The sequence below is a fragment of the Myotis daubentonii genome, chromosome Y (genome assembly GCF_963259705.1).
Source record: "Myotis daubentonii chromosome Y, mMyoDau2.1, whole genome shotgun sequence".
NCBI lineage: Eukaryota > Metazoa > Chordata > Mammalia > Chiroptera > Vespertilionidae > Myotis > Myotis daubentonii.
Window position 1 is genome coordinate 2,677,210 of NC_081862.1, and position 23,074 is coordinate 2,700,283.

The 23,074-nt window shown below is 49.6% G+C and overlaps 2 pseudogenes; one reads left to right on the forward strand and one right to left on the reverse strand.

Moving 5' to 3' along the window:
- Positions 1-23,074, reverse strand: part of LOC132225626 (histone-lysine N-methyltransferase PRDM7-like) — a 208,242-nt pseudogene that overhangs the window by 100,557 nt on the left and 84,611 nt on the right.
- On the forward strand, positions 3,535-21,757 carry LOC132225583 (histone-lysine N-methyltransferase PRDM7-like; annotated as a pseudogene).

A 23,074-nucleotide genomic window follows, 5' to 3' on the forward strand; every position in this document is an offset into this window, starting at 1 on the left:
CTGTGAACAGCGTCTGCCAGGCCTTGAGGTGGACAAGGGAGGCAGAGGGAGTGGGGCCCAGGAGCCATTTAGAGCTCAATCAGCCCCACTGCTCTGCGTGGACTCGGCTGCCTGAGCAGGAGACGTGGGGTCAGGCATGCTCCTCCCCCCGGCCACCCCCTCCCACTGAGCCTGGGCAGGTGGCACTGAGAGTGACCAGGACAAAGGCCCTCACCACCCTGCTGAGAGCTGCTGGGTGCACCTCACCTCACAGTGTGTGCGACGCCCACCTCACAGCAGCTCCTGGTGCCTGGCCTTGTACCTGGGTCTGCGGGTCTCACCCTCCCCAGACCCGTCTGAAATCCTTAACCGCACGTTTCTTATGGGGAGTCATGGGCCATGGACCCACGTGAGCAGAGCAGGCAGGCTGTGTCGTTCATTCCTGGCCACCGGTTCACAGGTAATGTCCACTGAGGCCAGGAGCACCAACCCTCATGGGCCCATGGGTGGGAGTCCAGCGAGGCTCCAGGGAATAGGTAAGCATCTGCCTGTGGAGGCGATGGGGCCCCAGCAACCAGAGGCCCTGCTTTTCTTACAACAGAGCGGACGTCCATGCAGGGAGCAGGCACACGTGGTGAGGGCCCGTCACCCCTCAGCCCGAGGGACCTAGCACCGCACCTGTTTCTGGAGGAGAGCTCCTGAAGGGGGTACCCAAACCCACGACCTGGGAACATGACCTTCCCTCTCCTGCCCAGCTGGCGTGGCAGAGCGCTTGAGCATCGACCTATGAACCAGGAGGTCAGGGTTCAATTCCTGGTCAGGGCACATGCTCAGGTTGTGGGCTTGATCCCCAGTGTGGGGCCTGCAAGAGGCAGCAGATCCATGATTCTCTGTCATCATGGATGTTTCTCTCTCTCTCTCTCTCTCTCTCTCTCTCTCTCTCTCTCTCTCTTTCTCTCTCTCTCTCTCTCCACCCCCCCTTTTTCTCCCTTTCTATCTGAAATCAATAAAAAATATATTTTAAAAAATGATGGCATTTCTATGTGAAGAATGGAAACCTCATTCAATACAATGACTGAGGGCTTTGATTGGTGACCTGAAACTCTCAGAAGCAACTATTGAGCCACACCTTCATACTCATGTTTTCCCACATTAACCCAATCCTGAAACACCTCAGGACCAGGAGAAATCTGCCAGTTGGGATATTGTTTTCTGTGGGTCTCAGCGGACTCGGGAGGAGCCAGCCCACAGTCATGGGGCTGTTGACACCCAAGCAGGGGCCCTGTGCACATTGGAAGGTGGGCTCTCTCGCTCAGGTCAGGAGGGGCAAACCCCCACCCCAGCATCGCATTGAAACACCACACATTTCCAAGTGGCTCAGCACCTCCGGTGAGTATCTCTCAGGGGGTGAAGGAAAGCTTTGCACAATCAAGTCCTCATTCATATTTAAAATGTTGGTGTCCCTGTGCCCAAACCTCCACATACAGGAAGGTTCTGGTTTGACTAGTCACTCCGTGATTTGTTGAATACATCTTTCCCAGGTTGCAATGATTAGCCTTTAACTTCATGCCCAGCTTTTTCTACCATTTGTTTCCATGGCCAGTGTGACACATCTCACTTCCTTTGGAAGGAAATGGAAAATTGTCCAGGATGCGATGCTCCGCTGTTTGGGTGTAGATGTGCACACACGTTTTAAACTGAGATACTGTGAACATTCATGAACTGGAATTCTCACAATGACTAGGAAAGACAAGTGGTGGGTGTTTTCGGTAAAATCTGATACCTATTGGGAGGAGGATAGGAGCAGATTTGACAGTTTCCAGTTTTATTTTAAATCTGTTGTTCTTGATCTGACACACAGAGGGACAGGGAGACAAAGAGAAACAATCAGGTGATGGGGGTGGCCTTACCAGGAATCAAGGGCACTTCTTGGTTCATAGGTCAGCACTCACTCATTGAGCCTCGCTTGCTGGGCTGTGTGTTGCTATTTGGATGACCTCTTTCTACAAAGACAATGTGGCCCTGGCTGGGTAGATTACATGCCAGGGGGATGAGAGCCTTTACCTTGCTGGTGTTCTCATGCTGCTTGGAGCATCAGGCCTGTTTCCATCATCACAGCAGGTGGGAGCTGTGGCATCAGTACAAGCCTACTTCTACCTTCTGCCTATAGGTTCATAACAGAATGAAGGGAAAACCATGAAGGTTGTCTCAACAAGGGGACCAGTCCTTTAGCAAACATTCTGCTTTGGTGACAACACATGACCCCCAACAGTTCCTTGGGCAGCGATACACAGTAATACTTACCAAGTTTCTAAACATTTGCCAAGTAAAACATTCACTCTTACAAAGTTTTTTTTTTTAATATTTTATTGGTTTTTTACAGAGAGAAAGGGAGAGGGATAGAGAGTTAGAAACATCAGTGAGAGAGAAACATCAATCAGCTGCCTCCTGCACACTCCCTACTGGGGATGTGCCCGCAACCAAGGTACATGCCCTTGGCCGTAATCGAACCTGGGACCCTTCAGTCCGCAGGCCGAAGCTCTATCCACTGAGCCAAACCGGTTAGGGCCACTCTTACAAAGTTTTTAACATGCTCACTTAATTACACTTAGGAAGGCAACTTTGTACGGGAAATGTCGTTTTCTAAAATAAAGTGTATGTATAATACAAATGTAGAATACACCACACAGATGACTGCTTGGCTCGGATTTATTTTTCATACATACAATAACTATATAGAATAAGTTTGAGATCACTTTTCAAACAACTGATGTGTGAATGGATGTCCAGAGAGGTCTTGGGTCTTGGGCAGAGTCACCATGAAGTAGGTGCTGTCTGTGGAAATGGAATCCAGGGTTCTGGAGTCAAAAACCTCTGAGAAGGTACATCTGGGAGGATAAAAGGAACCAGCACAGTGGTCACAGGTTCCCGGATGTCACCTCTCCAGGCCACTGCGGCCTCGATTATCTGTGTGTCCCTCGGTCTCTGTGTCCCTCGGTCTATGTGTCCCTCAGTCTGTGTGTCCCTCAGCCTGTATGTCCCTTGGTCACTGACACCGGGTGAGTCTGCTCCCATCTTCTCAGTGTGGGGGACTCTGGGAGCAGCGACACAACGCAGTAGAGGGAGCATGTGCAGGACCCTCCTCTGTCCATTCCCCGCCTCCTTCACGCCTCGCTTTCCCCTGCTTGTCCCGGCCTCGCCCCCCCAACCCCCAGAGCCTCGCCCCAACGTGGTGGCTTGGGAGACCCTGCAAGGACCGCGCTAGAATGGCCTCGTCGTGTTGTGTCAGGATCTTGCCAGCTGAGAGACACTCATACATTTTATTTTTATCTTATAGACACATTCCGTGGAAAAACATCAGCGGAGCTGAATGCTCTGCTCATCATGGTGCCTTTCTTTAGGGGTATGCTGCTTTTTCACACCCTCCAAAGCTTTTCCTTCTTTGTAGGTTTTTCTTGTTTATGTTTTGGTTAATTCTTACCAGAGGATATGTTTTTACAGACAGAGGGAAGGAGGGAGGGAGGGAGGGGATAGAGAAGAAACAAAAAAGCAAACATGAATATGCAAGAGACACATGGATCTTTGGCTCCCACAAGAGCCAAGACCGGGGCAGGCAATGAAGCCTGCATCCCAGGTATGTGCTCTGGACCAGGAATCCCACCAGCGACCCTTCCCTGGGCACCCAAAGGTCTAACCAGTGAACAACACTGGCCAGGCCTATTCTTTCTGCTTAGCAGATGAGAGCAAATGTCACTCTTTCTTCTGGCAGAAGGCGGCCAATCTATGGTGATCACTCATCATTGATCTTTCTCTCTTCCTTTCTGAACTAGTAGAAATGTATATTTCTAAAAAAAACCACTGTGGCCCCGGCCAGTGTGCCTCAGTGGGGAGAGTGACAACCTATGTATTGAAGGGCCCCTGGTTCGATTCCCGGTCAGGGCACATGCCCGCGTTGCGGGCTGGATCCCCAGTAGGGAGGGGGTGATACAGGAGGCAGCTGATCCATGATTCTCTCTCATCATTGATGTTTCCATCTCTATCCCTTTCCCTTCATCTCTGAAATCAATAAAAATATATTTTTTAAAAAAACACACTGGGTTTCAACACAAAAGTTTAAATTGAAATTTTTTCGCGCTACTAACAGGTTTCCATAATACCCTGCATCTGGAGGTGCCATCAACAATGACAGCCTCCCTGGTACTGATTGCATCAATAATGGCAGCCTACAGGGGAAGGACTGCCTCAGTAATGCCCGCCTCTAGGCTACATTGATCATTGCAGCCTCCAGAGTACTAGCTGCCTCAGTAATGCCCTACAGAAGCCGCTGAGTCTAGTGGTAATAACACGTTCTTGCGATACCCTTGCGCCTCGCTGTACGGACTGGCTGCCGCAATCATAGCGGCCGCCGGGTTACTGGCTACCTCAGGAAAGGAGACCTGTCCGGTACTGGCTGCCTTGCTAAAGGCGGCCGCCCCAGGACTGACTGATCCAATCATGGCAGCCTCTAGGTTACGGACTGAATTACTGAACGCACAGCTTCCCCATGTCAGTGCAGCAGCCAAGGCCTCCCTCTGCAGGGCTGGGACAGGAAGGGGTGCAAAAGCCAGACCCGTGACTTCAGTCCATCCGGGGAAGGAATAATTGCACCCTGGACAGCCTCGATGATTTTGTAGGGTTTTCTGTAGGTTTTGTTTGTTTGTGGTTTTTGGGGTAGACTTTTCCATCAAATTCACGGGACATTAGCTAACATTTCAGAACCACGGACAGAAGCATAAGGTGTTATTCTTTGAATGGCCACAAGAGGGACCCAGAGGATCGTTTTCGCAAAGGAATTGGCTGACAGCTTCCTTTAAGGCAGTGGTTCTCAACCTTCCTAATGCCGCGACCCTTTAGTACAGTTCCTCATGTTGTGCTGGCCCCCAACCATAAAATTATTTTCGTTGCTACTTCATCACTGTAATGTCGCTACTGTTATGAATCGTCATGTAAATGTGTGATATGCAGGATGTATTTTCATTGTGACAAACTGAACATAATTAAAGCATAGTGATTCATCACAAAAACAATATGTAATTATATATGTGTTTTTTCGATGGTCTTAAGCTACCCCTGTGAAAGGGTCGTTCGACCCCCAAAGGGGTCGCAACCCACAGGTTGAGAACCGCTCGTCTAGTGGGAATCCCTGTTTCCCAGAAGGCAACTCCCGGCCTACCGCCTGGTCCTCTCGCTAAGGAAGCGAACACACGCGCCTGGAAGACAGTCCGGGACCTAAATACCGTCGGGTGGAACACAGACTGGGTCAGGCGGCAGGAAGGATGTGTCACCCCAACACCTGCCCGGGCGGGGGGGTCCGGGCTCCTGGGGTCCCTCCACGAAACCACAGGAATCCGAGCCCTGGACACCGCCCAGCAGTGCCTGGCTGAAAGCTTCTTGACGGACACTCGCAGGACCCTGGGTAGCCAATCACCACCAGGGGTTGAGGGCGGAAGGCGGGTTCTTTCCACGAGATTCTGCCCTTGACTGGCAGGAAGGCTGCACCCTGCGCCCCGCCCTTTCCGCGTTTCTGACCGCCCATTGGCAGGCAGGGCCCTGTGACCGCATCACTGATTGGCGGCTGCCTCTGACGCTCTGGGTGCGGGAAGCTCCCCCTCCCCCCTCCTCACAATGCCTGAGGGCGGGAGCGCGCGGCGGCAGCGCCTGGGTTTGAGGGGACCTTGGCCAGGTGCGCAGCGCGGCAGGGAGACCCACAGGAAAACGGGTGCCTCGCGTGGGAACCCCTTTGCCGCCGGCCTTCAACCCCCAGCCGAAGACCCGGAGTGTCCTCCCGAGAGGCTCCCACTCTGTCAGCCTCCACGCACCCCAAGTCCGCTAACCTGGAGGACCCCCGGGCTCCGTGCCCAGAGGAACGCTCAATCCCCCAAAGCTCAGACCCAGCACACCCCGAGCCCGGGCTCCCTAACCACGGCACCCCAGAAAGACCAAATCCCCACCAACGAGACCCGAAACCCTGAAGCCTGTCCTTGAGACCCCAAATCTCTGTGCAGGAGCCCAAATCCTCTCACCCGAGCTCCCGAAGGTTCCTGGCCAGAAAGACCCGGATCCTGTCCCGCGGGCCCATCTCCTCAGCCCGGGACGTCTCTGCCCCTTGGGGCGCCTCCTTCCGCGTGCATTGCTCTGGGATCGCGGGTGCCATTCCTGAACCCGGTTCCTCCCGGCACAGCACCCCCAACGTCAGGGCGCCTCCACCTCCACCCCCAGGGCCCTCAACCCCCCACCGCGCCCCTCAGTCCCCCCCCCACCACGCCCCTCAGACTCCTAACCGCGCCCCTCACACGCCCCACCGCGCCCCTCACACCCCCCACCGTGCCCACAGTCCTCTCCGACCAAGCCCCTCAGACCCCCACACCACGCCCCTCACACCCCCCACCTCGCCCCTCAGTCCCCCCCCCGACCCCGCCCCTCAGACTCCTGACCGCGCCCCTCAGTCGCCCCCTGAGACCTTGCGAGCCGCCGCGGTAAGGAGGCGCCCCCTGGTGGGTCTTAATGGCTGTGGCCCTGGCCACCTGGTCCAGGTCCCAGTCTGTCCTGAGGCGGGAGCGGGTTCGTCAGCGCCTCCTCCTCACACAGGCACTGCGGCCTCCTGCTGGGACTGGGCTAGCTGCACCATAAACCCCCACAGGGAACCCCAGGAGCGGCCCGAGAGGAGGCGGGGAGAGCAGGGCAGAGAACCAAGGTGAGGGGGTCCACGGGGGTGGAGGTGGGGATGGGGGTGGGGACGGGGTGGAGGCGGGGCGCCCCCCCCTCGGGCCGGGGTGGACGGACGGACGGTCTCTCCTCCAGCCCAGGGCCGCCTGCAGGGACGTGTCCATCTACTTCTCCCGGGAGGAGTGGGCGCACTACTTCTCCCGGGAGGAGTGGGCGCAGATGGGCGCCTGGGAGCGAACCAGGCACCAGAACGTGAAGAGCAACTACGAGGCGCTGCTCAGCATTGGTGACCGGGAGGGGGTGGCGGGGCCGCGGGGGGTTGGGGGGCTCGGTCCAGGTCCCCGGCTCCGCCCCGCTCGGCGCTGGCTCTCCTGTTCGTCCCTCAGGTCTTCGCCCGCAGGACAGACTCTTTCTTTCTCTCCTTCCAGGTCTCAGGGCCCCTCGACCCGCCTTCATGAGTCGCCGCGGCAGAACAGCCAGGCCCGGGGCGGAGGACTCCGAGGACTCGGATGAAGAGTGGACCCCGAGGCCGCGAGGTGCGGGTGGAGGGCGCGCAGGTGCCTGACCCCGACCAGGTGTCGGGCGGGTGGGCTCTCGGGAGTTACCGGGGAGGAGCAAGAGGCAGAGCAGTTACACACTAGGGGCTGTTCACATAAACCCCTTTTTATGAATCATTTATTTTACAGAGAGAGAGAGAGAGAGAGAGAGAGAGAGAGAGAGAGAGAGAGAGAGAGAGGAACCTCCATCGCTGCCTCCTGCCGGCCCCCCACCTCACGGTTCATAGGTCGAGGCTCAACCACCTAGCCACACTGGCCAGGGTCATAGAACCTCTTTCAATGTGTAACAATAATTATATACAGATTTAGTGTTGACACTATCACAGAGGTTCCCCCATTTCTCCCCCTTTTCTCACCTTCACCCAGACCCACCCCCCAAATCTACAATAATAAAACCATAATATGCAAATCCAGGGAGGACCAGCTGAAGGACTGGCCAGATGACCAGGCTATGACACCCACTGGCGTCAGGCCATCCAAGGCCTGTGAAACACAATTGGTCCGGCCCCACCATCCCCCATGATGCCCTGCAGAGAAAGGCCCAGGCCACTAGCCACTGGGTGATCAATGGGGGCTCCCCGTCACCCCAAAGAGGGAGGCCCAGGCCACCAATGCACAGCTGGGGCTGCTGAACCAGTCCTCCCTCTGAAGGCGATGGATCACAGGGCTCCCAGACTGTCAGAGGCACAGAGGGCACAGGCCGGGCTGAGGAATCCCCCTCCCACCCCCCCCCCCCCCGCTCCCCCGCCGCCATTCCCGGTACATAAATTTATAAATTTCCTGCAATGGTGCTCTAGTATATATATACTAGAGGCCCGGTGCACAAAAATTTGTGCATTGGGGGTGGGGTCCCTCACCCCGGCCTGTGCCCTCTCACAGTCTGGGACGCCTTGGGAGATAACGACCTGCTGGCTTAGGCCTGCTCCCGGGTGGCAGAGGGCAGGCCCAATCCCTAGGTGCAGCCCCTGTTTGGGCTCAGAGCAGGGCTGATTGGGGAGTTGGGGTGCCGCCCCCTGTCATGCACAGAGCAGGGCGATCGGGAGGTTGCGATGCCACCCTCAGTCACGCTCAGGGTAGGGCCGATTGGGGGGTTGAGGCACCGCCCCCTGTCACACTCAAGGCAGGGTCGATGGGAAGGTTGCGGCACCACCCCCTGTCACACACAGAGCAGGGCCAATCAGGGGTTGGGGCACTGCCCCTTGTCACTCACAGAGCAGGGCCTATCAGGGGGGTTGGGGCTCTGTACCCTGTCAAGCACAGAGCAGGGCCAATCAGGGGGTTGGGGCGCTGCCCCCTGTCACTTCCAGAGCAGGGCCCATCAGGAGTTTGGGGTGCTGCCCTCTATCACCCACAGAGCAGGGCTGATCAGGGTGTTGGGGTGCCGCCACTCTCACACTCAGGGCAGGGCCGATGGGGAGGTTATGGCTCTACGCCGTCACACACAGAGCAGGGCCCATGTGGACTCTGGGGGGTTGTGGCCCCGGCCCCTGTCACACACAGAGCCGCAGGGCGATCAGGGGGTTTGGGCGCTGCCCCCGTCACACTGATCCCGGTGCCGGGAGGCATATTACCCTTTTACAATATAGGATAGAGGCCTGGTCCATGGGTGGGGCTGGCTGGTTTGCCCTGAAGGGTGTCCTGGATCAGGGTGGGGGTCCCCACTGGGGTGCCTGGCCAGTCTGGGTGAGGGGCTGAGGGCTGTTTTCAGGCTGGGAGTGACTGAAGCTCCCAACCACTCCTTTTTTTCTTTTTTTTTTTATTCTGGGCCAGCTTTAGCTCTGAGGTTTGGCTCCAGCTCTTAGGCTTCCACTGCTGAAAGTAGGTTTCTGGGCTTTGCTTACAATGCTGTGATCCTGCTGGCTGAAGCCCAGGACTAAAGCAGGTTTCTGGGGTTTTGTTTAGCTTCTATATTTGTTACATAGTTGCTTACAGTTGCAGGTCAGAGGCCTGCAGCGGCAGGCGGGGAACGTTGGAGTCCTCTGTCACTGAAGCAAGCAAGCCTCATGTTAGTTTCAAGCTGCCTGGCTGCCGGCCGCCATCTTGGCTGGCAGTTAATTTGCAAATTGCCCTGATTAGCCAATGGGAAGGGTAGGGGTCGTATGCCACTTACCATGTTTCTCTTTTATTAGATAGGATATATATATATACAATTTTCTTAAGCTGTCTCTCTCTGGAAGCACACACACCCCTCACCCTTTCCCCTCTACTCCCCCCCCACTAGGTGTGCATCTCCTAAACTAAGAGACCCAGGAGACTTCACCAGGGAGTATGGGCAGTGGCAGGTCATTCAGGCTAACCCCCTGAACCTGGCTCCAAGGCCCCTTTGCTATGACTTTCCAATGAGCCAAAGCAGCCTGCCTAGGCTGAATTCTTTCCTTTAACCTTTCTAGAGCAACACAGCAGCCCAGCCTAGGCTCTCTCCTGCTGCTGCTTCTATCCTAAGACCTTCCTTGTTTCACTGTCCCCAGCTTTACTAAATATTCTTTCAAAATAAAAATAAATAAATAGCTATGGCTTGGTGCCTCAGTTGGTTGGAGCATCCTCCCATACACCAAAAATTTTTGGGTTCCACCCCCAGTAGGGGTGTGTATGTGCTACAAGTGATCGATGTTTCTCTCTCATATCTATGTTTCCCTCTCTTTCTTTCTCTTCCTCTCTCTCTAAAATCAATAAACATATATTCTCACGTGAGGATTAAAAAATAATAGTAGAGGGCGATAAATGGTGATGGAAAAAAATAAAGGCTGGAAACCAAGATGGCGGCATAGGTTAACGCAGGAGATTGCTGCCTCGAACAACCAATTCAAGGGTACACCTAAAAGACAGAACGGACATCATCCAGAACCACAGGAAGGCTAGCTGAGTGGAAATTCTACAACTAGGAGGAAAGAGAATATCATACCCAGACTCAGAGGAGGCGCAGTGCTGAAGTGAAATACTCAGGTTCGGAGTGTGCGGTTGTTGTTTTCCATCGGGAGGGAGTTTCTGACTCTGAGCTCCAGATCCGGGCGAGTCTCTAGGGACCCAGATTCAAACAGGAGAAGCGGGACTGTCTGGCTTCGGTTGGAACTCGAAGGCAGCTTTCTCTCCGAGATTTGCAGCGGTTGCTGGGACTCTGTGAGGCAGAGCCCCTAGGGACGGAACTGAGAGCAGCCATAACTGCTCGCTCCGGCCCGCCCTGTAGATCCCCAGGGACCCGCCCCGCCCAAGCCCTGCTCAGAGCCATTTGCCGCATAGCCTCAGGCAAATGCTAGATTAGCACCGCCCTAGAGATCCAGCACAGAAGCTCTCCCACTGCAGACACAGCTGACCCTCATGGCCAGTTAGCCTGGAGGTCAAATCACCCCAGGTATTGCCGACCGACAACAATCAAGGCTTAACTACAACAAGACTGTGCACAAAGACCACTAGGGGGTGCACCAAGAAAAGATAAAAAAATGCGGAGACAAAGAAACAGGATGCAAATGTCAGAAATGGAAGATATAGAGCTCAAAACCACACTTTTAAGGTCTCTCAAGAACTGTCTAGAAGCTGCCGATAAACTGAGTAAGGCCCTCGAAAAGACTGGTGAGACCGCCGATAAATGTAGTGAGATTCTCAAGAAATCTAATGAGATCGTCGATATTGTGATAAAGAACCAACTAGAAATTAAGCATACACTGACTGAAATAAAGAATATTGTACAGACACCCCACAGCAGACCAGAGGAGCGCAAGAATCAAGTCAAAGATTCGAAATGCGAAGAAGCAAAAAACACACAACTGGAAAAGCAAAATGAAAAAAGAATCTGAAAATATGAAGATAGTGTAAGGAGCCTCTGGGACAGCTTCAAGCGTACCAACATCAGAATTATAGGGGTGCCAGAAGATGAGAGAGAGCAAGATATTGAAAACCTATTTGAAGAAATAATGACAGAAAACTTCCCCCACCTGGTGAAAGAAATAGACTTACAGGTCCAGGAAGCGCTGAGAACCCAAACTAAAGGAATCCAAAGAGAACCACACCAAGACACATCATAATTAAAATGCCAAGAGCAAAAGACAAAGAGAAAATCCTAAAAGCAGCAAGAGAAAGAAACTCAGTTACCTACAAGGGAATACCCATACGGCTGTCAGCTCATTTCTCAACAGAAACTTTGCAGGCCAGAAGGGAATGGCAAGAAATATTCAAAGTGATGAATACCAAGTACCTACAACCAAGATTACTTTATCCAGCAAAGCTATCATTCAGAACTGAAGGTCAGATAAAGAGCTTCACAGATAAGGAAAAGCTAAAGGAGTTCATCACCACCAAACCAGTATTATATGAAATGCTGAAAGGTATCCTTTAAGAAGAGGAAGAAGAAGAAAAAAGGTAAAGATACAAATTATGAACAACAAACATGCATCTATCAACAAGTGAATCTAAGAATCAAGTGAACAAATAATCTGGTGATCACAATAGAATCAGGGACATAGAAAGGGAAGGGACTGACTATTCTTGGGGGGAAAGGGGCGTGGGAGATGCGGGAAGAGACTGGACAAAAAACGTGCACCTATGGATGAGGACAGTGGGTGGGGAGTGAGGGCGGAGGGTGGGTTGGGAACTGGGAAGAGGGGAGTTATGGGGGAAAAAAAGAGGAACAAATGTAATAACCTAATTCACCTAGTACTTACAAACTGATAAGAAACAGATCAACAAAAAATAAAATAAAATAAAATAAAGAATAATAATATAATTATATAGATATAGAACATTAACAAACAAGTATACAAAAATATAAAAGTGAGTAAAAAATAACTAATTCAGAAGAGTTGTCATCACATAGAAGGAGGAAGGTCTGACGGGTGAGCAGTGCTCTAAGACCTGCATGGGGACATATGGGAAAATTATTACTCATGGTAGTTAGGGGGTTGGGTTGTGGGCCAGTGTAGGAAGTAGTTCACTGTTGTATCAGGTTCCATGTCAGCCATGGCATCATCTGCCAGGTTTCATGAAAGTCGGGTTAGTAGGGTCTGTAGTTCCATGGGTCTGAGGTTGGAACATAGCTGAAGTCACGACGTTATCTCTAACTTGCCCGAAACTCTGTTTCTGTGGTGACTAGACCTGAGTCTTTGTTCCTAGGACAGTGTGATGCTGATCAGAATCTAGTGATTAGGAAAGGTGGCACAGTCCACATGTGCAAAGGAGGAAGAATAAGAAAGAAAGGAGGCAAGGTGGTCTTGGTGCCATTGGACTGGACAAGGCCAGTGTGAAGACAGAAGGCAGAGAGGAGAAAGGGCCAGGTTGCAGAGTAGAGATTCTTTGCAGTTACGTGACTGTCATTATATTTGTGTCATGAAAGGCAAATTTTTTTTTTTTTACTGTTTAGGGCAATTTTATTTTTTAAATCCTCACCCAAGTATATTCATTGAATTTAGAGAGAGGAAAGGAGAGAGACAGAAAGGGAGACAGAAACATCAATGTGAGAGAGGAACATTTATCCGTTGCCTCCCGTGTACACCCCAATACAGATCAAACCTGAAACCTTGTGGTGTACAAGACAATACTCCAACCAACTGAGCCGCCCAGCCACGGCTAGGCCAATTTAAATATATATATATTGAACAGAGGATGAAGTACAGATGGGGTTTTGTCTACTTTTAAACATTTTAAGAAAATTAGCTGATGCTCCTAATAAAAGCATAAGCCTAAGGAAACATCAAAAAACATTTCCAATCATCCTTGGTCTGTCCTTAGATCACTCTCTGATTCAGAATTCTGAAAAAATAAGAATCCCCAGATTTTGAAATAATTACCAACCAAAAATGATTTCTCACCCAGCAGGCGTGGCTCAGAGATTGAGCATCGACCTATGAACCACGAAGTCGCAGTTCGATTCCCAGTCAGGGGACATGCCCAGGTTGTGCGCTCGATTCCTGCTGTGGGGTGTTCAGGAGACAGCTAATCCATGATTCTCTATCATCATTGATGTTTCTCTCTCTCTCCCTCGCCCTCTCCCTTCCTCTCTGAACTTATATGTATTATTGATTTCTCACCATCTTTTAGCTAAACCTTCTTGGGTGGCCTTCAGAGTGGAACAGAATAAACATCAGAAGGTGAGTATTTCCCAAATCCTGTTGAAAAGAAATTCTTCCTCCTGGATGCAAATGCAGGGAAGAGGAGAAAAAATCAGAGTGCAGCCTAGAAACTGCCATCTTTCTTTCCTGACCTCTTCAACAAAATGCCCAATATCATCTCAGTCGTTAATAACATCAGCTACAATAGTAGCTGCCACGGGTTTTATCTTCACAATGCTTCAGACTCTAAGAATTCTACGTGAATAAACTCACTTAAAACTTACCACAACCCTATGAGGTAGGTACTATAACTATCACCATTTCTGATGAGGAAACTGAGGTTTCAGACATATACAAGTGTTTGATTATATGTCTGAGATCACAGTATTGGTGGGCATGCACTCTAATCCATAGCTTCATCTCTAAACCACTTACAAGCTCATTAAAATTTCCATAGTTTTATGCAGTTTCCACTGTCTTATCCATACATGATTACATCTTTCACTGACTGATGGTTCCAAACACTATGCTGCCGTGAGAGATGCACTAAGACTTCCGAATCGCGGAAGCTTACTAACATATAGGCAGTTTGCACTGTGCATGGTCCCCCATGAAGAAGGACATAGGAATCCCAGCATCAGAGCCTCCTGGTCCAATAAAAGAAAGCATCTCTCAACTCTGGGGAGCTTCAGGTTTGACAATTGAGAAACAATAAATAAAGTGACTTAAGAACTTCATAGAGATGACACACTATTCAATAGAAGCTCATCCATCTGGAACTGGTTTTGAATACTCATTCCTGTAAGAAGCATGGCTTCTTTCTCTGAGCTCTAATTAGGCCAGTGTCATCTTGTTTGAATCATTTGCTCCGCCTGCCTACGTCTGCATTGTGAGCTCTTTGGTTCACACCAGATTTTTCTCTTCCAGAAGTCCCAGGCCCAGCTCAGGGTCCCTGAGGGCCCCTGAATGTTGGCTGAAAGAGTGCTTTAAAATTTACAAATTAAGCTAGAATAGGGTCAAAAAATAATGAAGATAATTTACATGTGATTTCAAATACAGAGACGACTGAGAGGTACATTGATAGCAGGACTGTAATTTGACATTCACACTCTATCAAAGAGCTCACAGAACACTTTGGTGAACACTGTTATATGTCATGTTCTTTATAACATTAAGAATTAGCATGTTATAGGTCAGGAAAAATGAAGAGAACTAGCTAATAGCACAACCTTATTCAAACAGAATTGGTGGGAACCAACTACTCTAATTACAAATATTCTTTCCATGATATACTAATTTGCACATCCTATATAATATGCTAAGTGTCCAGTCGCCCGTTCAACCAATCAAAGCATAATATGATGATGACATGCTAATGCCACTAACTGCTCGCCATGATGTGCACTGACCACCAAGGGGCAGACAGTCAACCGGTAGACCAGTAGCTATGACGTGCACTGATCACCAGGAGGAAGACGCTCTGACCTATAGGTTAGCTTGCTGCTGGGGTCCAGCTGATCAGGACTGAGCGAGATGGCCGGACACACCCTGGAGTCCTCCTGCGGTTCCTCCCCAGCTGGCCAACCTCCCGCGTCCCTCCCCAGCCCCGATCATGCCCCAGTGGGGTCCCTCAGCCTAGCCTGTGCCCTCTCGCAATCCAGGACCTCTCGGGGAATGTCGGCGAGCCAGTTTTGGCCTGATGCCACAGGCCAGGATGAGGGACCCCGCTGGTGCATGAATTCGTGCACTGGGTCTCTAGTTTTAGCATAATTTTCCTTATTTTCATGATAGGTTTCTGCCAGCAATTTCTTTTGAAAAATATATGTTTTTATTGATTTTAGAGAGAAAGAGGAAGGGAGAGGGAGAGAAGCATCAGTGAGAGAGAAAAACATGGATCGGTTGCTCCTACACAGACCCCCACCTGGGATCTAACCCGTAACCAGGACATGTACCATGACCGGGAATGGAACCGGCAACCCTTCAGTTCAACCAACTGAGCTACAGAAGCCAGGGCTCTGCCAACTATTTTTCTTTCTTTCTTTTTTATTCTTAATCCTCCCCCAAGGATATTTTCTCATTGATTTTTAGGGAGAATAGAAGAGAGAGGGAGAGACAGTGAGAAATATCAATGTGAGAGACACATTGATTGGTTGCCTCCTGCATAAGTCCAGACCAGGGCATGGGCCAGGGAGGAGGATCCTGCAACCAAGTCACTGGCCCTTGATCAGAATAGAACTAAGGACCCTTCAATCCGCAGGCTGACACTCTATCAACTGAGCTACACTGGTTAGGGCCCAACTATGACTTATTTTCTTCCCAGTATCTTTCACTCTCACTGTTCTATATAAAAAAAAAAGATCCTTAAGGCATGGGTTCTAGTCTTCAATTCACAACCCACATTGGCCATTTCTTTTTCCTCTAATATTCATACTTCCCAGGTATTTCAAAGTTGTTGAAGTGTTCATTGAAGTCATGTATGTGAAAATATATCATAAACCCTACATGATTAAATAAATGCATGTTACCTTTTAATATGGGACTTCCACATTGAAGGCAAAGTCCAGGACGTCATTAAGTAATGAGTCTACTTTGAAGGAATTGTCAGGAACAGCAAATTTGTTGACCACAAGTGGCTCCGAGCAGACTCAGAAACCAGTGCCCCCTCCTGGAGAAGCAAGTCCCTCTGGACAGCACCCTAGATCGAAATTGGGTAAGTTACATAATTTGGAGATTTCAGTTCCACTAATTCTTCTAGAAAGGCTAATCAGTATAGCCTAGGTATGTGGGGTGGACTTTGCATAGGCCTGGATTTGAAACTGGAGTTAGCACTGAAGCTTTGAGCTAATCTTACCAACTCTCTGAGCTCCTGAATGCTAATGTGTAAAGTGAACATAAGGAAACATGGGCCACATATAGTTTGATAGCATTAAATTAAATCTTAAACAATTGACACATGCAAGTTGTCCAATAAATCCATCTGTGATAATAGCAACCATATTCTCTTGGTGTTGTGTGCCCAGGTCTTTACTCAGTGCCTAACACATAATGTTCCCTCAATACATACTTTATGAGTGACCAAAGCTTGGGAGGTTGAACCTCATAATGGGATCATCTAGAAACTAAAATTGAATCAGCCACCAATAGTCAGTGTGGAGTGCTAGTCTTTTAGTTAATGGAGGAAAATACCACATACTATAATAGAACAGGTGATCATTTGATGGTAGGTCATTGTGTGTTTTCTGATAAGATAGGGACTAATGTTCCAGACCTCATCCCCTCAGTCACCTGCCCTTCTCCCATGCAGACCTCAGGAGAAAGGAGATCGAAGTGAAGATGTATAGCCTACGAGAGAGGAAGTGTTGTGTCTACCAAGAGGTCAGCGAGCCCCAGGACGATGACTACCTATGTAAGCTCACCCTCACCAAGGAGCATGTTATGTCTTGATGCAAGAATTTCACTTGGTCTTTGGGTGCCCAAATCATTCCCTTCCTCTCGTGACCGGGAGTACAGGATTGAGGCTCACTGATGTGAGCTCTTTCCGAAGCTCTTCATGTCCAGGAACATGCACTGCACCCTCCCTCTTCCCTGTTGCTCTTGCCTCCAGATTGTGAGAAGTGTCAGAACTTCTTCATTGACAGCTGTGCTGTGCATGGGCCTCCTACGTTTGTAAAAGACAGTGCCGCGGACAAGGGGCATGCCAACCGCTCAGCCCTCACTCTGCCCCCTGGGTTGAGAATCGGACCATCAGGCATCCCTGAGGCTGGGCTTGGAGTGTGGAATGAGGAATGTGATCTGCCCGAGGGCCTGCACTTTGGCCCTTATGAGGGTCAGATCACAGAAGATGAAGCCACAGCCAACAGCGGCTACTCCTGGCTGGTGAGAAGTTGACCTCTTCCCTGTCCTCTGGCTTCCCCGTCCTTCCTGTGGCTTGGGGGGCCCCCACCTTCTACATGCTAGGACATGGATGGGGACCATATGGTTAGTTAGCTCTGTGTACTGGGCGGACTTTGCATGAACATGGAGCTCCTCTCTAAGGATCAGAGGGTAAATGGGAGCAAAGTGGTACAGACTCCTCCCTTGTGGGGCTCCTGCTTAGTGGACAAATCGACTCCGACGTGTAGATGATGAGTAAGAAAAATATCCTGTGATCACCATTGGCAGTTGAATCACCATGCAGGCTGAAAGAGATTTGATGACAGTAGATTAAAGTAATTCTTCTATTATATACACACAACCACACACACACACATACACACACACACACACACACACACACACACACACACGGCCTTTAACTTCTTTTCCTGAAATGCAGATCACCAAAGGGAGAAACTGCTATGAGTATGTGGATGGAAAGGATACATCATCTCAGGCCAACTGGATGAGGTAAGGTCACTAGGCTTCTGGGTGCCAGAGAGGATACTCATGCCTCACAACCCACATGTCTGTCCTTCCCATCATGCCTCCCTAATGGTCTCCCTCAGTTCTCTGTTCCCCTTTTTTCTCCATTCAGTGATCTTTAACATCTAGAGACATTTAGGAAAAAAGGAGGTAAATGTATAGCATATGTCCTCAAAATAGAAGTCTCTGGTTTGGGCACTGACTGGGAAAACCTTGAGGACCCTGTATTACTCTGTGATTTATCTAATGGCCATTAGTTAAACACCTACTATGTTCCAGTTTAGAGGAAGGAATTCATTACTTACACAGATTACACAATCCATGACCCTAGGGAGGACTTACTGCAGACGGACATGAAACATTTTATTTCATAAACATTTAACTCTAATTTTCCTATTTTTCAAGAAGTGCCCAGTGCCCAGATAGCCTTGAACCAAGGATAGTCTAAACCTGTGAGGGCAGCACATCATCCCAGACTCAGTTCTAACTACAACTGGGTGTTGGAGCCTGCAGAGTAATAGTGCTCATGGCCCTTTCCTGAGGGGCTCTCTTGTGTCAGGGGAGACAGATTATGAATAAACTACTATTGTTCTGTGTTATTTTTCTAAGACAGAGAGACCTCCACGTTTCTGTGGGAACCAGGGGGAGGCAACTGAATGATGCCTTCAATAAAGTGTGGGGAGACTCGACAAAGGCCTCTGAAGAGAAGGTAGACTTGGACTGAGTGTTGAATGATGTGAGTCCTAGATCAAGCCCCGAGTTCTGTGCTGTAACACAGAACCTGACTTACAGCTTAGAGAAGCTAGAGGTCACCAGGTTTGATGGGGAAGTCTGCAATGAGGCTTTGGAAATGGCATTAGGCAGGATGAGCACTCTGAGCAGGACTTAGAGACAGGAATTCACATGACATTGTGACAGAGGCTTGGACATTGAACAGAAGTTTCCCCAGGAGCATGCGTGTGGGTGCCATCAGTGCTGAGGGCCTTAAGCGTCAGTGAGGAGCTGGACACGAATATGACAGGTAGTGGAAACTCATCGCCTGTGGTTTTCTTTCCTTTCATCTGCCTCAACGCCAGGTATGTGAACTGCGCCCGGGATGACCAAGAACAGAACCTGGTGGCCTTTCAATATCACAGGCAGATTTTCTACCGAACCTGCCGGGTCGTGAGGACGGGCTGTGAGCTGCTGGTCTGGTATGGAGAAGAGTATGGCCAAAAGCTGGGCATCAAGAGGGGCAGCAAGTGGAAGACAGAGCTTGTGGCCGGGAGAGGTGGGCACCACTCTTCTTCAACATGGAAAGAAAGAATTCTTAGAAGTTTTCATGCTCCAACTCTCAAGTAGAGTAAACTCCACTCTAGAGTCAGCAAAGCTTCAAATCAGATGCTTCAGAAATGGATGGCTCATCACATAGGTTTTTGATTCTTAGGAACAATTTTAATATTTTTATTTTGTTCTAATTTTTAAAAATATGCTTTTATTGGTTTTAGAGACAGAGATGAAGGGAGAGGGAGAGAAATATCAATCTGCTGCCTCCTGCATTATCCCTACTGGGGATCAAGTCCACCACCCAGACATGTGCCCTGACCAGGAATCAAACTGGCTACCTCTGGGTGAATGGGACAATGCTCAACGAACTGAGCCACACTGGCCAGGGGCTATTTTTGTTCCATTTTAAAAAAATACTTCATGCACAAAATACACAGCATCATATAGTGCTGAAAGGGTTAGAGGCAAAAAAAAAAAAAAGGTTTCAGGCACTTAGCCAGCTCTCTTATCAAGGTGGTTGTGGGTTGTTGTTTTGTTTGTTTTTTTTTAACACTTATCTGTTTCGTCTTCATTTACTGCATATTTCTAAATGAAATGTGTGTGTTAACATGCATTCATTCATTGTTTTGTGACTTGCCATGTGAATTCCTACGCGGTGCCACGCAGAGTTCTGGGAGCTGGAAATACAGATCAACAGGATGATCAGAATCACTGCTCCTGAGCAGGTGGCTGGTGAAGGAGGGAAGCCCTGGCAGACATATGTGCATGTGCTTCATATTACACAGTGGTTAGCACTTTGGAGAAAACGGGCCCAGGACAAGTGCCTAGGGATCAGTGTGAGGGGAAGGTGGGTGTGTCGGATTGCAAAGGTCAAGGGAAGGCTTTCTCAGGAGACAACAGTTACAACAGTTGTGTCACAAGGTCCCAGGCAGAAGGAGTGGCTAGTGAAGGGAAGGAAAGAGGTGGGGTGTAGAGCTGGCTGAGGGCTACTCCCGTCTCAGTCTCAGTACAGAGGGTAAGAACAGAGGTTGGACAGATGCCTAGCAGGCTGGAAATACAGTGCCTATGATCCAAGCTGAGATACTGGGGACTTGCTTGAGTGAGACGGGACAATTGAGCAGTTTTCAGCTGCAGAGTGGCATGTTCTAAAACTATGCTTTGTTAAATTTTTTGGAAAATAAACTTCAGTGGGGAATCCCCTCCGAGATTATTTCAACTCCAAGTGAGAGAGGAAGGCAGACTGGCTGGAGATGGACGGGAGTCAGGAGTGTAAGAAGCAGGTTGGGGAAATATTTTTGTTGTTGTTGTTAATCCTCACCCAAGGATATTTTTCCACTGATTATTTTTTGAGAGAGAGTAGAAGGGGGAGAGACAGAGAGAGAAACATCAATAGCTTGTCTCCCACGGGCACCCCAACCAGGGCTGGGGATTGAGCTTGCAACCAAGGGACGTGCCCTTGACTAGAATCGAACCCAGGAGCCTGGAGTCCCCAAGGTGACGCTCTATCACTGAGCCAAACTGGCTAGGGCATGGTTGGGGAGATATTTTGAAACAGGACTTTGTAGTGTATTTGAAATAGGCTAACACTGAAAGAAATCAAGTAGGAATACTGTGTGAGGAAAGACATATTTCCATTTTATGATTTGTGGAAAACTGAGAGAGAAGCAATTGCTAGTTGGGGGCCTATTGTTCCTCTATTTTTAAATATATTTAGTGATTTGAGAGAGAGGAAGGGAAATGAAGAGAGAGATAGAAATATCAACATGGATCAGCTGCCTCCTGCTGGGATAGACCACAAACCTGGGCATGTGCCCTGACCAGGAATCAAACTGGTGACGACCTGGTTCATGGGTTGATGCTCAACCACTGAGATACCTGGCCAGGCCTGTGGTTTTTCTCTTTAACATGACTTAGAAGATACATGTTTATGGAAAGGTCACGATAGTCAAACCCATATAAGGAGTCAAATGGCTTCTGATGGTCCTTGATCTGTAAGACATTTTTTCTTTTCAATCCTCACCCAAGGATATTTTTCCATTGATTTTTATAGAGAGTGAAAGAGAGAGGGAAAGACAGAGAGAAATATCAATGTGAGAGGAACACATCGATTTGTTGCCTCCTGCACAATCCATGACCAGGTCCCGGGCCGGGGAGAAGCCTGCAACCAAGGCACATGCCCTTGATGGGAATCAAACCCAGGACCTTTCTGTCCACAGGCTGAGGCTCTATCCACTGATCCACACTGACCAGGGCTGTACAAAAGACTTTTGATATGGGGTCTCTGGATTTCTGAAGAAGAGTAGTGCAGACAAAGAAAAAGAAAAGTAGACTGTGAAGGAACACTTTGTGGGAGGCAGAGCTTGCACTGTCAACACAGAATGATTCTGGAGACAGGTCTTACCAGGATTCAGAGCATAAGGCACAGGCAGCCTTGCCCACACATGCCCTGACCAAAACTTTCTCCTTCAGCAGAACCAAAGCCAGAGATCCACACATGTCCCTCCTGCTCTGTGGCCTTCTCCAGTCAGACATTCCACAACCAACATGTGAAACGCAATCACCCCTCTGAGATTCTGCCAGGAGCACCTGCAGGAAAACACCTCCAGTCAGAGGAACCCGGCCCAGAGCGTCAAAATCAACAGCAGCAGCAACATCCTGGTCCACATGGGTGGAATGACAAAGCTGAAGGTCAAGAGGTCAAAGGAACTTCCAAACCTTTGCTTAAAAGGATCAGGCACAGGGGAACTTCAAGGGACTCTTTCAAGCCTCCCAACAGACAAACAGGGAGCTCCAGTGAGCGTGAGAGAATAATGGAGGAAGAGCCCAGCACAGGCCAGGACGTGAATCCAAAGAACACAGGCAAATTATCTGTGGGAGTAAGAATGTCAAAAATTGTAACAATCAATCATGGAGGGTGTGGGCAAGGCTTCAATGATAAGTCACATATCGAAACACACCAGAGGACACACTCAGGGGAGAATCCCTATGTGTGCAGCGAGTGTGAGAAAGGCTTTACACGGAAGTCACATCTCATCAGACACCAGAGGACACACTCAGGGGAGAAGCCATATGTGTGCAGGGAGTGTGGGAGAGGATTTAGAGATAAGTCAGGTCTCATCAAACACCAGAGAACACACTCAGGGGAGAAGCCCTATGTGTGTAGGGAGTGTGGGAGAGGCTTTAGAGATAAGTCAGGTCTCATCAAACACCAAAGAACACACTCAGGGGAGAAGCCCTATGTGTGTAGGGAGTGTGGGCGAGGCTTTACACAGAAGTCATCTCTCATCAAACACCAGAGGACACACTCGGGGGAGAAGCCCTATGTGTGCAGGGAGTGTGGGAGAGGCTTTAGAGATAAGTCAGTTCTCATCAAACACCAGAGAACACACTCAGGGGAGAAGCCCTACATGTGTAGGGAGTGTGGGCGAGGCTTTACACAGAAGTCATCTCTCATCAAACACCAGAGGACACACTCGGGGGAGAAGCCCTATGTGTGCAGGGAGTGTGGGAGAGGCTTTAGAGATAAGTCAGGTCTCATCAAACACCAGAGAACACACTCAGGGGAGAAACCCTATGTGTGTAGGGAGTGTGGGAGAAGCTTTAGAGATAAGTCAGTTCTCATCAAACACCAGAGAACACACTCAGGGGAGAAGCCCTATGTGTGTAGGGAGTGTGGAGAGGCTTTAGAGATAAGTCAAGTCTCATCAAACACCAGAGAACACACTCAGGGGAGAAGCCCTATGTTTGCAGGGAGTGTGGGCGAGGCTTTACACAGAAGTCCAATCTCATGAGACACCAGACGACACACTCAGGGGAGAAGCCCGGTCTTTGCAGGGAGGATGCATCATGTGCCCTAAATTGCACCTCAGCAGCTACAGGGCAAGTGTAGGCACCGCATACCTCATACCCCAGCTCTGAGAGGGCTTTAGAGGAAGCCTGCTGGCCCCTTTCCCTCCCCAAGAGTGTAATTAGTACAGAAGTAACTGGTCAAACAAATCCTCCGCTTTCAAAAGGAGAGGCAATAGACAAACAGTTCCGTAAGTGCTATGGGGATGTCAACACGAATGTCCCTCATGGTGCTTTTGGCCTCGTTTTAATAAAGTTTGTGTCCAGACAAACCTGAAGCCT